This window comes from Rousettus aegyptiacus, unplaced genomic scaffold (assembly GCF_014176215.1).
Source record: "Rousettus aegyptiacus isolate mRouAeg1 unplaced genomic scaffold, mRouAeg1.p scaffold_m13_p_16, whole genome shotgun sequence".
In the NCBI taxonomy this organism is placed as follows: Eukaryota; Metazoa; Chordata; class Mammalia; order Chiroptera; family Pteropodidae; genus Rousettus; species Rousettus aegyptiacus.
The window spans coordinates 15,034,833-15,051,430 of record NW_023416291.1 but is presented as its reverse complement, the minus strand read 5'-3'; the positions used below and the strand labels follow the sequence as shown (position 1 = coordinate 15,051,430).

Sequence of the window (16,598 nt, the reverse complement as noted above, 5' to 3'; positions counted from 1 at the left end):
GAGACAAGCTTTTTCCTGCTACTGAATTCCAAAAGAAAGTTATCACACGAACTTATATAAGAAAAATGGAACAACATAGTAGAACTTTGCTAATAAATAATAAAATTGGTATTTAGACATCTCGTCATAAATATTACATCTCTTAGCCAGGTTTTATTTCAGGCGCGATAGTAACAGGTAAGATATAGCTAATGAATGCTGTGTGCTAGTCTGTTTTAAGTGATCCTCACAGTAATCCTGTGAAGAGTTATCACTCCCAGAGAGAGACCAAGGCATAGAGAGGTTAAGTAGTTTGACCACAGCAATCTAATATTACATAGAAGCAGAAGCAATGAGAAAAGAAAACATGATTCATGCAGGAGGAGGAATGAATAAGCTAGAAAGAAAATGGATCAGACATACTTCAGAAACCAGATTTCCAGACTTCTCCTGAATCCCCAGTACTGATTTGGACCTAGAACCTCCCTCTGGGTTCACCTTAGAAGGACCCAGTCTCTTTATTTCCCTGAGCCAGACTTCCATGAAACCCCCTTAAGCCTGCCTGAAACAATCTCTTACAACCAGAGTAGCTGAAGAAATATACTGCCAAACAAAGGAATTGTCTTAGAAGAAAAGTTTAGTTCAGGGTTTTATCCCCTTCAAGATCAAGATCAAAATGGATGACTAAATGGATGACTTTTCCTTCTTATAACTGAAATGACTACATAGAAGTACAAAAGATAGTAAATTCTTAACATGATGAGAAAGAAGGGAAGAAAAATGAGAGATTCCCAGATTTTCAGACATACATTCTCAGAAAGCAGTTGGAATATTAGCAGGGATAAAAAGCGACATCTCATAATGATAAAAGGAGTTGGTTCATCAAGAAGACATAATCCTAAATGTTTGTGTTCCTAATGACAAAACTTCAAAATACATAAAACAAAAACTGATAGGAAGAAAAGGAGAAACAGACAAGTCCACAATTATAATTGGAGATTCTAACACTGTTCTCTCAATAATTTATAGAAAAATCAGTAAGAATATTGAAGGCCTGAACAATATAATCAATCAACTTAAATAATTGACATTTACAGAACTTTCCACCAAGCAACAGTAGAACACACATGATTTTCAAGGGCACATGGAACCTCTATCAAAGGAGATGATATTCTGAGCCATAAAACAAATTTCAGTATACTTAAAAGGATTTAAATCCAACAAATTAATTTTTCTTACAACAATGGAATTAAATTAGAAATAATAGCAGGAAGATCTCTGGAAAATCTCCACAAATTTGGAAACAGACAACATACTTCTAAAACTACCATGGACAAAGGAAAAATCACACAGCAAATTAGAAAATATTTTGAACCGAATGAAAGAGAAAACATGTCATATCAAAATTTGTGGGAGACAGCTAAAGTAGTGCTCACAGGGAAGTTTAAAGCATTAAAATGCTTGTATCAGAAAAATGGAAATGTCTAAAATGAGTGCCCTAAGCTTTCATTTTTAAAAATTAGAATAAGAAAGTAAGTTAAACTGAAAGCAGAGAAAAAGGAGTAGTAAAATGAGAGCAGAAAACAGAAAAAAAGAGACAAAATCAATAACTAAAAACCAATTCTCTGAAAAGATCAATAAAAAGGATCAACCTCAAGTAAGACTGACCAGAGAAAAAGAAGACACAACACACCAATTTCAGAAATGAGAGTACACCTCAGTGTAAATTAAACAAATATAAGAATGCTAATTAGGGGGAAAGAATTATGCTAATAAATTCAACAACTTAAATGGCTAAATTTCTTGAAAAATACCGCGAGTTCACTTAAGTGGAAATAGCACAGTAGGTTTATATCATTAAAGACATTGACTCATAGTTTTAAAACTTCACACAAAGAAAATTCCAGGCCCATATGGCCTCACTGGTGAATTCTAACCAACACGTGAGGGAGAAATAATGCCAATTTGGTGCATGCTCAAGAAAATAGAAAGGAGGAAATATTTCTCAACCCATTGTACGAGACTGGAATTACCCTTCTATCAATATCAGAAAAGGCCATTACATAAAAGGAAAACCACAGAGTAATAGCCCTCATGAACAGTGATGCAAAAAGTCTTTAAAGATATTTACCAGTTGGCCTGAGCTCCTGTCAGGGAAGCTGGTGCACCACGCAAAGTCCCTTTCATTTGTTAGTAGCTCAAGGAATAGTCAGCCTGTGCTCTCCTGACCCACACTCCTCAGAATGAAGCCTGTAAACAGGAAACCCAAGTACACTGCTCATGGTAAGAAATCTCGAACTTCATTATCATCAATAAACAAATATTCTCTGGTACTTGGGAATATGTCACAATATAAAAGAAAAAAAAAATGAACAAAGCACTCCACCTGAGCTGAAGCAAAATTTCTATAGATAGAAGAACTTTTAAAGATTTCCAGTTTTTTTTTTTTTTACAAATATTGTACAAAATCTTGCATCCCTCAAAAATGTACCTGACACTGTGAAAGAATTTAGAGAAATCGAATTATTCAAAATTAAAATAAGATTGCTGGAAGTCTTTTTAATTCAAAAGAAAGAATGCAAGTGAAAGACAAGGATATCTCTCTACACATTGAATACAAACAGGAAAGACAGAGAAAATGTTTTGAAAGGTATGAGATACAGAACATCAGTCCAGGGGATCAATATTTACCCTAGAGAAAGAGAGAAAACAAAGAATGAATGATAATGACTTTATAGATCTAGATGTAGATGTAGATATATAGACACAGATGCAGAGATAGGACAGAGACATGGACACAGACATAGATCTTAGACTAGAAAAATCACGCAGACCAAGAAGTGACCAAGAAAGAGAGAGCAAAAAAAAAAACGTTTTAACTCACTTAGGGAAAAGGTTATCATCAAGAAGTCAATCAGATTCCCATCATAGTTGTCAGTAATAACATTTGATTGTAGAAGAAAAAGAAGGAGTTTCTTCAAAATATGCGGAATGATTATTTTAACTTAAAATTTATACTCAGATAAACTATTAATTAAAACTGAGGGCAAAAAAACCAAAATCTTTTCTGATAATCTCAGGACTGAGAAACATCTCTTCCTATATAGTCTCTCTGGACCTTTCACCCCGCCGCCCCCAAAAGGTTACTTTGGAATCTCAAAGGAAAAAAACAAAGTACCTAACTCAGAAGTCCAAAATAAGTGTCTGCGAAGTTGCTTTAACGAATGATGTAATTAGGCACCTGAAAGATCTGGGCGATAAAGGTTTAATATATGCATATCACATACACTGTATTAAGGTTAAGGAGATGATCAGGAAATTAAATTAAAGTGCATCATTTAGGTGTTTTGTTAAATGTAGAAAGGTAATATCTGTTTTATATAAAAATAGTAATATAAAAATATTAATATAAAAATTAAAACCAACAAAATTTGCAGATAGATTAGTCATCGTAAAAAGTTTCCCCTGAATTAAAATGCGACTTTATTGAATACCGAATTCCTGTGTATGTATACACATACATGTGCATATCCATTCTGTTCCGTCGATTTGCCTTTTCTTGTGTTGGTGCCTCAATTTGTTTTATTAACATAGTTAAAATATATTTTTATATCTGGCAGACTGTTCCCCTCTTTGTCCCAAATGTCGGGCTTTTCTTGTACTTTAACTATTTCATATGAATTTTGGAATTATCAAGTGCCTGGAAAATATTGAGGTTTTATTGAGATTGCCTTGAATTCATGTTATTTTAAGAGAATTGGTATCATTAAAATATTGAGTTCTGCATCGAAAAGAACCTCCAGGTAGCAGTTAACGGTGCTGAAGAGTAACAGGAACCCCGGGGCACCTTCCCATCTTTCCTGGAAGTAACAATGATGTATCACAGAACATAAAGCTTTTGCTTTCAGTTTTGAATAGAGATGCACGTTGCCATGATAAAGAGTTTATTTTTTTTAATTTGTACTTTTCCTAGTCATGAATTAATTTTAAACTTTACAAAATAATTTTCTAGCATCTACTGAGATTATCAAAAAGGTACTAGATTTTCTAATTTTGAACCGATCTTGAAATTCTGACATAAACCCTACTTCTTCATTATGGTTTCAGTTTACTAGGAGTTCTTTTTATACTTGGGGTTGTGGGGGGATTTTTGCATCTAAATTATAATAATATCGAACCATAATTATTATCATCATTTTGCGCTATACTTCTGGGATTGTTTAAAATGCAGTAAAGAACTTTTCATCTTTTTCTATGCTCAGGAACATTTTAGAAGAGATGAGAATTTCTTACTTATTGAAAGTTGGTAGAACTCCCTTGTGAAACCAAAGTTTTGCTCTTTTGTGAGAGGAGGATGATGGGGGAGAGAGATTTTCTCTTTTAATAATTGGTCTTCTAAGTCTTCTCTAGTCAATCTTGATGATTGCTAATTTGGTATTTTTTTAGTTAGTGCCCATTTATGTAGATTTTTATATTTGTTATGATAAAGTTTAGCATATTTTCTAATGTTTAAATCTCTTCTATATCTATAGATATATTCTCTGTATCTTGGAGGTAGTATAAATAAAGATAATGGTAGCTAAGAATGGAGGCTCTAGAATTAGACTGCTGAAGTCGAAATTACAGCTTGACTATGCATGGGTGTGTGGTCTTTGACTTGTTAATTAAACTCTTTGTGCCATAGTTCTCTCATATATAAAATGAAAAGAATATTACCTATCCCATAAGAAAGCTTTGTTGTAAGATTTAAATAAGATATGTAGAGTATTGAGAATAACACCTAGCACATCATAAGCATACAATAAAAGTTAGCCATTACTATTATTGTACTTAGAAGCTATGTTTTCTTTGTTATACTCGGTACTGTTTAAGCGACCCATCTAGTTTTGTTTTACTAGATTATTCAAAGATTTGTCTTTTTATCATAACCAGTTCTTTTGTTTTATGGGTCAACTTTTTTCTTCTCTTTTATTAATTTATGCATTTACCCTTAATATTTCCTTCCCTGTCCTTTATTTGACTTCATGCCATTGTTTATTTTGTTAGGATTTTTTCTAGCACTCTGAGTTGAATGCTAGCTTCTTCATCTGTACCAGTTGCTCTTGCTTTCTAATAAATACATTTAAATTTACTTTTGAATACTATGATGACTTCTTTCCCTAGGATTTGATATTTTGATTTTTTTCTTTCAGTTCTAAATATATAAAAATTTCTATGGTGGTTTCCCCTTTAGGCAATGAATAAATTAGAAATATATATTTGTAAATTTGCAGGTGAATAGTTTTTATTATGGCCTTTTTCTAAGAGAAGATTCAAGATTGAGAAGTGAATCTTTCCTTGTGCTCTGTAAATGTGCCATATATATATCAGTTTATGAAATTTGTAGTGTGGTCAATTTTTATAAACATTCTTTGTATTTTTGAAAAATAAATATATATATTATCTTTATTTGATAGTTCTATGTGGAAGGCTCCATCAGAATTAATAATTAGACTGAGCCTGTTATTTCAATCAAGTTCAACAATTTTTATTCAAATCTTTTTAACCTCTACTTTATTGGTAACTTTCTTGAAGGAGGAAAAAGCATTAAAATCTTTTTACCTTTATTTTATTCTGTAATTTTTATATATCCTGAAACTATTATTAGGTATATTGTTTTCTAACTGCTGTATTTCTCAGAAAATTTATTTATGAATCTCTGATATTTTTATATTCCTTTAATTTTTATGCCTGAATTCTATTTTGTTTGATATTAATTGTGTTACACAAGCTTTCTTTTTGTTGGCATTTGCACTATTGTATAAAAATACAGAAGAAACAAATGACTTTTTCTCTGTGTCAAAGAAGTTAAAATCCCTCTATATATCTATTTTGTACTGTTTTCTAAAAGTTTGAATTCAAGCCTCTTTTATCTTCTCACAAACACTGCCTTTAGTTCTCCCAATAATTCTTATCGATATACATATTTGATTTGATATACCCTATGCTGTTAGGAATTTTCTAAGTGTTTGAGATAGCTGCAATATAATTAATACAACTTTCAGGAAAATAAGATATTTATACATAGGTGTCACCTGTATATAAATCAAAACGATCAATTCATTTTTAAATTTTTATTATTTTAGTTTTTACTAAATGTAAAATGAAATGTATCTTCTGGAAGGTTGATCATTTATGTAGCCTGTGAGAAATCCTGGCCTCACTGTTCATATGCTCAATGCACACTTCCTTTGTAACAGTAATTAAAGAGCATATACTAATGAAAGGTTTCTCCACATGGCTTAGAGTATGGTAATTGTTTTTTAAGCATTCACATTTGAAAGGGGAAAAATGTGTTCTTAATGTACTTTTTAACATGAAGAAAATTAAAATACGTTTAGTGAAGAAGTGAACTATTCTCCAATAGCAACTTAAAAACCCAAAGAAATTAGGTCACCTGCTGCCCTAAAATAGAACTTAACATTTCTCTTTAGCTGAGTTTTACTACAGATTCCTTATCCAAGAACTATAGAATGATAGAGCTGAAAAGAGCCTAAAAATCATTTGGTTTATTTATTTTTTATGTATCCAAAAAAGAGGTAAAAGAATATAGTTAACAGTATACCAAATGGACAGTTGGTAAAGAGAAGTTTTTAAAGTTATATTTTTTTCTCATGACAAAATCTCATCACCACGCTAGAAGAAATGTCATAAAGAGAAATCTAAATGGAGCTTTTGTTTTTTCCTCTTACACTATCTTCCATTACATTGCTGAAAAGAGCACGAGTAATGTTTTGTTTTCATTTTTAATTTACGTGATTTTCCCTTTGTAATTTAAAACAGTTATATTTTTCTTAGATACTTGTCATGTTTATAGCTCAATGTTCACTACTTTTCTTGCCACCATTTTAATAGCTACTCAGGTATTATAAGGGAATATGTGTTTGGAGGGAGCAACATTAGAATATATATGATAAATCTATAGGTATAAAGAATCGATTGGTTTACTTTTCCCGAAGAAAGCTCTTCATGCATTTGTTTAATGTGAAAGATTTTTTCTTGAAAAGGTTAAAAAAGTTCTAATCAACTTTTGTACATTATGTAGAACTTCATTTTCTAAACTCTGCAAAAGAAAGTTTCATATTTAATGGGAAATCATGAATTATTCCATTTATTATCTACTTCCTCCTTTCAAAGACATGATCTGGATAAAAGGCGGGGTGAATAATTTCAAAAAAATACAATACATTTTTAATGGGAAGGTGCAAACTACAGATTCTCATGACTATTAGCAAATGTAGAGGAAACAGAATTTTACTTGCAAAACTCGTCAAACTCTTGCAAAGATAAAACGTATGACATACTTTAGTAAAAAAAAAAAAAGGAGCACAGTGAGCTAAAGTTTTCTTTTTAATGCGACTTGTTGTTTTTACTAAGCTTTGTCTTTATATTCTCCAGCCTTACATTTTTATTAAGTTTGATGTTTCACTCAATTTATATGGAAAATTGATAGTTTATTTATAAAGATGAACTGAAGGAAAAATTTTAAATGATATTGTTTAAGACAAAATGTCCTAAATGATAGAATTTCAAAAATTTGGAGAGCAATCACAGAATTATGTTTCAAATATCAGTGGCTATTATATTGTATAAAGTTCGATATAATAGAAATTTTATAAATGCTAATTTAGACAAAAACATGGAGTTAATGAGCTAGCATGATCATACTTACATGTGCTTGTAATCCATTGTTTGTAGTCATGTAGTATGAAGTTTATTTTTTATTTTTGCCCTCTTTTTCTTACATTTATTATCATGTTAGGATGCAGACTATAGCATAATTACATTACTTATTCAGATTTCTTTTTTATTATTATAACTCAATCCAAAAATTAATATTATCTTCAGGCTTTATTTTTCAACATATTTAATTGGTTAAATAACAATATAACAAATATAAATTGGTTATATAATCATATTTTTTATAGTGGAAAGTTATAGTGTAAATCGAAAGAAAACAAAAATTAATATGATTGCCTCATTTAACGAAAGGTATTGGGACTAAAGTGTGGTACTCTGACTTGAAAATATTTTCACTGAAAGTTCTTCTTAAATAATGACATTTATTTCATACATTTCCATGTATAATTTTTGGCTTAAAACATTCTTTAAAATGTTTGATTTTCTCAAGAGAGTTTACAAGTAATGACTGTTTATAAAAATTATATGTGCAGTTAGCCTCAAAAGAAACATTCTTCCAGTGGTTATCAATAAACTTCTAAATAAAAACTATTTTTAAAATGTGGTTAAATTTGAGATTTTTTCAGTAAAGAAAATATGTGCAACCCTATGTGGGTAAATATTTGGTAATACTTTATATTGACTGATGAATAGTTTATTTGTTCTTGATTGACGACAATTGCTGTACTTCAGATATTTAATTAAATAGGAATCACTTGAGGAAATCATTTTGAACAGGGTATGTGAATAAAAAATTATTGTTAAAGGAATTATTTAAAGCTATTGTAAGAGATATAATCTGTACCGTCTACTAAATAACCATGGCTTTCATCTAATATTGGGTAACAATCACCAGCAAAATTTCTATTTGATCGATTAACACTTATTGATCTCACAAATAGTTACTTCATTTTGCCGAGTATCAGTTTAACATAATTGAATCTAAGAAATAGTCTTTGTTCCATTCTACATAAATATTCCATATGCCCTAAATAAAGTCACCTATGTTAAGAGAATTCTTATTGTGCTGTTGAGAAAATTCTTTGCTGATCAAATTTCTTAATATTTTATTTTTTTGTTGAAAGAATTATATTAGTAATCATCCCATTTACAAAGTACTATGTGGTAAACTTTCTTAGTTATTATTACCAGATTTTTTTTTAATTAAAAGTTGACTTAGAGTAAATAGTTTTTCCAAATGGCATTTTTCAATTTGTGTGTACACTTGTAAATTGTTGGAAGTATTACTATACTTTCTAATGGATTATAAATGAATGAAAATTTGTATTTTCTAAAAATAAAATGCAAATCTTATATGTGTAACAGCATCCTTTAAAAATTCAAATTAGCGAACTTCTAATTGTTTAGAAAATCATGAAAAATTCCATTCTGTAATCTCTTTGGAGGCAGATTTTATTTATTTTTGTTATCAAATAAGTCCAGCTATCTAATATAAATCTAAATCTAAACTGAAACCCAAATCCTGCTATATTAATACTTATATTCTGATTTGTGGATAACATTTTTATATTGATTGGTTATTTATTTACACAATTAAAAGTGATATAATTTATTTGGACAGTGATTCTAATGAAATTTCCAGAAACAGTAAAAACTAATAAATGCATGAGTTGTATTTTTTTGTAATGAAGCTAAAATGTCATATATTTCAATCATCATTAAGAGGATTTTAGGTAAAATTAAAGCAATATATAAAGTATACTATAGTACAATTAAAGTGTAGCACAATGAATATATACCTTAATATTAATTTTTCTCTTAAAGAAAATATGATTAATAATTTTAAAAAGAAAATCAAGATTGTGATAATGCCTGTGATATTAACACTCCTATTACATGTTTAGCAACAGCAAGAATATTACCAGAGTTACTTTGTTTATTGAAATATATGTCAAAACTATACATAAGCAATGATCATATTAAGTTTGTCATATGTTTATTTTTCTTTAAGGAGCTTCTGCTAAAATGTTTAGGAGAAATTAATAACTGTTCATTTTAATGACTAATTCTAATTCTATTGACTATGAGCTATTATCCCCTAGATAGTTAAATTTAAAATCATATAGAAGATAAGCATTGGTTATCATGTTATTTATGATTAATGCATTTACTAAGATGCAAAATGAATGTTTTAGAGAAACCACAATTTTAAGTGCTTTTTATATACATTTAATTTGGATATAATAAAATGCCTCATGGAATGTGTGAATATTTATTTCTAAAATATATTTCTTATTTTCCAAACATGAGAATTGAGTGGTTTGAAAACTGTTACTCTGCGATATGACACCTGCCCTATTTACATTTTTAAGAGTTGAGTATTTGTTAACTGATCTCATAGACAGCTACGTGTTTTGCTGTTACCAGATGGATGAGATAGAATGCCATGCATAACTTTACATTTATCTTCTTTGAGTATCGCCTTATTTGCATATCAATTAAAATAATATCTGTATTAAGATGGATAATGAAAAGTTATTAAATTTACATGATGTGACTGCAGTTTGCTAAATTTCCAGTAGATGCCCCCAGAGACCAGTCAACTCACCGGAAATCCCTTAAATTTAAAGAGATTTTTTTATATTGAAACTTTTTTCCCTTGGAATCCACGGAAAATAAAGTCCTAAAAAACTCAACTCTCCAATGATTATTACGCAAAAATGTTTAAGAATAACGATAGTATAATTCTTAACGAGAATTCATCAACACTGTGACTAATAGTTGTTAAAAAACCTAAATGTGTCAAATTAAGAAAAATACTTTCAATTTTCATTGTAAAAGCATTCTACATGCTTTTAAGATAAAGTCATTTTAAACATAGTTAATTACTTTCTTTCTCACTTCTCTCTATACTAGGGAAGTGCTGTATCTTTGTTTTAGCTTTTTTTTGGTGGGGGGCGGGCAAATGGTCTTTTTAACAAAAAACTATAAAACATACCCAAATAACTTACATGATTTTTTGTGTCTGTGTGTATATGTGTAAAGAAATGGACTTTTCCACTATTCTATTATATATAATTTCTACCTACACTGAAAAGTATGAGTAAGAATAGTGACTCACTTTATTCCATGGAAATTATTTTAACTGAAGCTATTTAAGTATTAATTTAAGAGTCACTGTAATTATCCCGTAGGTGATTCAATAACATTTATTCCTACAGTATGAATGTGAGACTCTTATAACTGACACATAGATAACCCACTAGTGACTTATAAATATTAATTTAATGGAATAAAAGTATTAACCTGACTTTTGATTAAACATTATGTATCTTTTAAGTTTATCTTTGTCAGATTAAATAAAAATTTTATGATCTTGTTTTAAAATATGGCTTTCTATTGAATTGCTTTTGAAATATCTTACCGAACGTGAAGCTTCACCTTGATATAGTATTTCAGTTTGTGCTATGAAAAAATGTTAACTATATTAATTATATTCTAAGATAGGGGATAATTCATTTTGATTTTGAAAATCCATCTAATTGCTAGTATAAATGCCTATAAAGGCAGAGAAAATAAAATAAGTTTTTATATCTATTTATTCCATTCATTTTTTTTTTATATTTGTAGAAGTGTGTGCTTTTCACTCTTTTATATGTTTGTCTCTGTTTTCCCCATTAGACTTTACACCCTTGAGTAGTAGGAATCACATCTATCGAATTGGCTTTGCAGGATGCTGCTGCTTGTCTGCTCTTCATTTTAAAGAGAGTCAGAGAATGATACCTATCTTTCCCCCCAATCCAGCATAAATACGTATTAGCATGGATAAAAATATTGGCTTTCAAATTGGAAAGTTATATTGTGATTGTGCAGTTATGTCAAATTCCTAAACAGTTGATTCAAATAAACAGAAAATTGTGTGGAGGAAGAAAATGAGAAAAAAAAAACAATAATATCTGATATAATAAGCACTGTGTTAAGTGGAAAAATTCAAAAATTGCAGTCTTAAGAAACTGGGGTGCAAATTCCAACTCTGCTATTTATTAGCTTGTATGGCTTTGGGCAAGTCGCAACCTCACCGAAGACATTTTTTTTAGCCTGTAAAAATAAAAGTAGTACTTTGTAGAGGTATTGCGTGAGTTAGAAATGATATCTACACAGTGTCTGACACATTGTAAGTGCTCTGTGTACAGTGGCTAGTCCAAGTGGTTTAGGCAGAATTTGAAAATGATACAGTAACTACATAGCTGTTTAACAGAAAGCTCCCCATTTTCCAGCATCAAATTGTTCAATTTTACTGTCTGTCGATCTATAGATTTTTTTCTTAATCTTAGAATTTTTTAGGGAAATTTTGTTGTAAATTCAGAATACTTACGTATAATCTTTATTGAATAATAGCTTTGAATAGTAATAAAACCCATATGAAATATATGATTGCTGAATCCTGTTCTTAAACCCATCCTTCTCCAGCGGCATCCCTTAGCCCAGGGATGTCTGCAGCAGCAAAGGTCTCCCTCAGGATGTAGATTTATAGATGTCCGGCAGATCCGTGAATGTTGCATCCTTGCTTCTATGAATGCCATCTTTTCTGTCAGGAGAACTCTTTTCAAATTCTACGTTATCATATCTCTCCATAAATTTTACCAGAATTTTCCATTTTCAACCAGTATAGTGCTTCCAGGTCAAGGAGATTTTTCTTCTCCTGATGAATAGAAAGAACATATTTTAATTTAGACTAATATGTGTTTTAATATGTAAATGAAACCAAAGACTAATAACTTTTGTCCAAATGAAATAAATAACATAATGAATTTGCATTCTGTTTATATTTCTATTTTTGTTTTTTAAAAAATTCTTTCCATAAAGTGGCTGTGGTTCGCTGTTATGAAATATAAAACCTGAGAAATCCAAATATATTACATAATGGTGGAAATTGAAATATATTTTTATTTTTAGATAAGCAGTTCATTTTATTAAGTGAAAATTATTCCAATTAAAAAAATCATTTGAATTAACAATAATGATGTAAATAGGAACCTCTTTAATAAATCACTACAATTGCACTTTCTTACCCTCAAATATTAGTAATGAGGCTTAAACAATGACATACACGTTTGTGTATATAAATGACATGTGTATATAAAATAGAGATGATATCAGTATAGTTACAGATGCATTTTAAAATATAATTCTATTTGAAATCTCATTTGCAAAGAGTGGTCTTTTTAAAAATATGCTAGAATTTTTAAAAATTTATATTAGTTATCTATCATGGATGTTTTGAGGCTGAAAGATGTCTTAGAAATAATTTTAGTTCAGTCCCTTCTGAATCAGTTTGTGGTCTTGGCTCAGGGGCAGCAGAAACTGCTTCTGACTAAATAAAGTGAAAATGATTTTATTGAAGGATGTTAGAGGTAACTAGCTGAATTTAGTGGAGAACTGGCTTAGAAGAAAAGGACAAGACATGTGAGCCTTGAACGGCTCTAGGTAGTTTGGCTCTTGGCTGCCAGGTCGCGTGAGCTCCAGCAAGCATCTACACGCTTGTGTGTCTTGCTTGCCTCAAGGTTCAAAAGCCTGGGAGAGAGGCCAGTGGCTTAATTTGGGTCACTGACCCGCCTCTTGGCTGGGAAGTCTTTGAAATCGAGTCCGACCAAGAGGACACACAGTGTGGGACTGGCCATTTCCAAAAGTACATTGCAGTCTTGCCACCTGTGGAAGTGGACCTTGGTGCTGGGCAGACTGGACCCAACCAAAGCAGCCTCCTCTTCCGGGGGGGGGGGGGGAGGGGGACATAAAGCTCAGAGTGTGATCTTCTGCATTTCTGTACCAGTTGGGATTGAAATTGAGATGGCCTCCTGACTGGTGTTCATTTTTATTGTTTAAAGTCCATATTCTACTTTTTTATTTATAATATTTTTTATTTTCGCTCCAGAATGCTTTCTTTACTCACAGGAAAGCACGCTGGCAGCCAAGGCGTGAACACACGGTGCCTGTTGGACGCGAGGTTGGATTTCTAGCCCTTTGTCCTCTCAGACCTCCTTACCACCCCCAAAACTGCCTTTGGGGGGAACCTAAACTTGTTATCTTTCGCGTAACCATTCATCCTTTTGTGTTGCCGTCCTGAGCAAATTAACAACTACTCCAAACACCTGGCTGTCATCCTAGCTCCTTCCTTTCCGTCACCCTCAACATCCACTCAGTCACCAAGTTATCAGCATCTTTATCACGTTGAGTCCACCTGCTTCTACTGATTCCCCTCCTTCCCTTCAGTTCTGCTGTGTGATAGTCATATATAACTGGGCACCCTTCCCAGCTGTGTCTGGCGACCCTGGGCATGGCTGCTTGTCCGCATTGATTCCCGATTCTAGAGTCCACGCCTCCCTTCTGTGCTAACGCAGCTCCTGTTCTGTTTGGTCACCGTGCCCTGGAACAGGCCGGATATGAGTTTTTCTAGCCGCCTTGCAGCGTGGGTGGCCGCATGGCAGGGTTCTGGCCAGTAGAACAAAGTGGACATCCATTAGTAGCTACAGAAATGTTCCCCCACCCACAATGATAGCGAAAGGCGGCTGGTGCCACCACATTCTCTCCCTTTGTCTTTCCTTGAAGGTAGAGATGATAATCTAGAGCTGGTCCCTTCAGTGACCAGCCAGGGACAAGCATGAGGGAAAAGTTAAAATGATCCTGGAGGCATGAGCCTTGAACTTGCCAGTCCTCTGAACCTAGGCCAGTCGCATCTTGTGCTGTGAGAAATGGAAACCTCTAGTTTGGAAGTCACGGCGAGGCAAGTTTTCCCTTACTTGTAGTGGAATGCATTCCTAACCTGTGCGGTTCTGTACTCAGTCCCTCTGATGTACTCGATCCCTCCTCCTTTTCTGTCAGCTTTGGAAATACGCTGGCTCGACGCCTTCAGTAGGTCCCCAGTGCTGCCTATTCCCAGAGCTCTAGCTGTGTCCCCCTTCAGGTCCCATGTAACAGCCTTTTAGCACACATCCCCTTCCCACCGCTGCTGGCCTTGCGGCAGACATACCCCCTTGCTCTTTCCATCAACTTTTGCGACATTCATGGAACCCACTAGACTGTTATGGCGTTCCGTCCAAACCACTCAGGGGCTATGGGAAGCTGTAGAGGCTCGTTCTGGTCCTCTTCAGCTGAGAGCTACACAGTGACACATACTGTCTTTGTGTCAAGGCAGGTGGGTAGGGGAGGAGAGAGGAGACGTGGCCTTTTAGAGCATCTCTCTGCTTCCTCCTCCATCTTCTTCGGTCTCAGCAGGCGGGTAGGAACAAACATCTGTTATTCTCTCTTCCCCATTTCAAATATTTTTTTGGCTCATACAAGGCGGTGGTTTTTGAGATTTTGGCCAAGGAATGTCGTTTCCTTATTCTCTTTATGGGCCAGTCTTATAAGAATGGGTGCCTCGCGTCAGCTGCTGGAGGCCCGGAGTCCAGACTTCCTACCACGGCTTTAAGGGCTCTTCATGGTCCAGGTACTGCCTTTCATATTTCGGGTTCTCTCTCACCACGCCCCTCCTCACCACTCTTTGTGTATTTTGTTCTACACCTAAGCTGATCCATCGAGGAAGAACTCCTTGGTGGGTGGGCCTGAGCATTTCTGCTTTGCTTGCTTGTTTGTTGAACTCTCTAGGGGATGCTGTTGCATAGCCAGCAGTTGAGAACTGGTAGTTGAGGACTTCACATTTCCCAGGTCGTTTTTACATGCATTATTTCATTCAGTTCTTAGAAGAATTCTGGGGTGTAGGCAGGGCATGTATAATACACACGTTTCACAGATGAGAAGAAATGAGGTCCAGGGAGATCTCACAGTACTGGAAGTTCTGACTCAGACCTGGGGTGTTCTGACTAATTCTAGGCTGTTTCCACGCCATGGTGAAATTTTTATTACAAGTAGTATCGCATCAGGTCAGTTCTAAATACTTAATTGTTTCCTTTAAAAAAAAACAAGTGTAAAATTATTAACATAAATCTATATCATTTGGCCTCTGATCGCTCATTTGGTAGAACAAATGCCATCACACAGCTGTCATCCCACAGCTCTGTCTGCTTCCCGTGTGGCAGTTTTCATCATCTGAAATTATTTGTCGTTTGTTTACTTATTCGTTAGTTGTGTTCTCCCTAAAATACAGACTTTACAGGGGCATGGAATGTTTCTGGTGTAGAACAGTGCCTGGCACTTGGTGGGAAACTCAATAGCTGTTTGTTAAATAAATAAGTGGAATATTTATTTGTCACTTTTTCTTGCATGTGATTTATTATTAAGTAGTGAAATATTGATCTAAGAAATCATGAATATAATTCTGACTGAAAATAATTTACAAATATATTTAGAAATAAATGAACCTCCATAACATACAGTGAAACCATTTAATATAGAGTGCATTATTTTGATATTAATGAGATGTTTAATTTTTGCTCGGCTCATCGGTTATTTTGTTTTGTCGAGAGGCTAGTGTATCAAGTATTTTTGAATGTCATCTGATACTTCGGTCTGTATATTTGTGTCCCCCCCAAATTTATGTTAAAATCCTAATCCCCAAAAGTGTCTGTAGATGGGACCTTTGGGAGATACTTAGGTCATGAGTAGAGTCCTCGTGAATGGGAGTAGACCTTAGAGGATCCAGAGAGGTCCCTAGCCCCTTCCACCATGTGAGAACTCAGAAGGAGCCAAGTATGAAACAAGAAATAGGCTCTCACCAGAAGGCTGCCACACTGGTGACTTGATCTTGAACTTCGAGCTTTTATAACTGTGAGCAATCATTTTTTTTGTTGTTTATAAGCTACTCAATTGGTAGTATTTTGTTATAGCAGCTCAAACAGACTAAGACATCAGTCAGCCAGCTTATTTGTCCTTATCAAAGGGAGCTCAGCTCTGGAACTGATATATTTATAATGTAATTTCATTAAAATTACTGTATTTAGATA

General features: G+C 33.2%; 1 protein-coding gene across 4 annotated transcripts in view; it reads left to right on the top strand.

Annotated features, from left to right (window-relative positions):
* TTC29 (tetratricopeptide repeat domain 29) overlaps positions 1-16,598 on the top strand; it is a 163,082-nt gene that overhangs the window by 21,170 nt on the left and 125,314 nt on the right. The window contains exon 1 of one of the 4 annotated variants that reach the window (XM_016158903.2): positions 14,932-15,145. The exons of 2 other annotated variants lie outside the window; for them this stretch is intronic. The gene's annotated coding sequence lies outside the window, so the exon portion shown is untranslated. Of the gene's footprint in view, positions 1-14,931; positions 15,146-16,313; positions 16,423-16,598 lie in introns of those variants that run through there. One more of the 4 variants, XM_016158904.2, reaches the window with a different exon arrangement.